Source organism: Sinocyclocheilus grahami, unplaced genomic scaffold, assembly GCF_001515645.1.
Source record: "Sinocyclocheilus grahami isolate Dianchi unplaced genomic scaffold, SAMN03320097.WGS_v1.1 scaffold125.1, whole genome shotgun sequence".
NCBI classification, from domain to species: domain Eukaryota; kingdom Metazoa; phylum Chordata; class Actinopteri; order Cypriniformes; family Cyprinidae; genus Sinocyclocheilus; species Sinocyclocheilus grahami.
This window is the reverse complement of record NW_015505304.1, coordinates 673,308-674,739: the sequence shown is the minus strand read 5'-3', so window position 1 is coordinate 674,739 and position 1,432 is coordinate 673,308.

Sequence of the window (1,432 nt, the reverse complement as noted above, 5' to 3'; positions counted from 1 at the left end):
GGACAAAATAAACATCTCCTTGGTGGAACAAAAGAAGGAGGAAGTGTGTGATGTGGTGTGTGTGTGTGTGACATCAGGCTCAAAAATATACTCAAGCTGACAGAACATTATCATAGCCTTCATTCTCCCCAATTTCCATAATCAAACCCGTTACTGTGGAAACCACGTTGTATGTGAACGGTGAGGGACATGAGATTGAAAATCAAAACCTCTCGCTGAACTCCCTCGATTAATCATTAAAACATTTAAAGGAGATAACTGCTTTACGATGGCGACCCATATTTCTTCCTCCTCAGCTAGGCTATTTCAGTGCGAATCAGGAAACACAACGTGAGCTTTCCTTGAGGAGAGGCTGTTGGGAAAAGCCTCTGTCTACACAGCTGACGTTACTCCAGGAGAGCTGATAGGGTGGAAAAACTGTTGTCACCTAGTCATCCGTACAAAACAAGGATAGTTCACAAACGCACACACATTTAACAGGATTCTGTCTCTTGAAGGAATACGGAAAAAACAAACAACGGTGGAAACAAAGGAAGGCACATAGACCAGGTACATAATAAATCCACAAGTAGGCTGTAGTTTACAGTTGGCATTTGATCTAAATCTTTAGAGGTTTTGGTAGAGCTAGAACTAATATTATTACTCTTATTTTTAGGGGTTGGTTTGATCAGACTTATTCTAAAATAAAACAGTACACTACACTACACTACACTACAATAAATATCTACAGCCATTTCTATAGACCAATATCACAAAGAGAGTCTGGATCTTGATATGGACCAGAAAACAACCATCTAGCAACTATCCAGAATGCACATACAACCATAGAAACACCCTAGAACAGGAATGTCCAAGTATGTTTTTGGAAGGACATTGTGCTGCAGAGTTCATGGTACCTTTAAGGTACCATATGAGTTAAACACACATGAATGTCACTACAAAGTCGTAGTTATGAATGGGAAATTCATGACTTTCTTCAAGCCCAGAGTTTCTGAGTTGAGAGCAACAATTATAAAACATGGTGAACACAATGGATTCAGAGTCTGTCTTGACAGTAAATTCATGTTTGTTTGTTTTTTACAATGAAGCTAATTCCATCTACAAAATACAATAGTATTAGTTCCTAAAGAGTTAACTGAGTTCAAATGTATTGCTTGTAGAGTTAAAAATGCTGCTGTATTTATAATAGAAAAGCTTCATTCCTAGCTTGTTCCGATAAAGTAATTTGAATGTACCTAAAGTCATAAGTACGACTTCACAGATCGTGAATACAAACTTTCCAGGAAGACTTGAACAAATCCTTATGTCCAATTCTAATTAAACCCATGTGAACCTGCTAATCACGGTCAGGATTACCGGGCAAGTGTGTTGGAACAGGATGAAGCTATGCTAGTTTCCCTCCAGGGGCAGGATTGGACACCCCAGCCTAAAA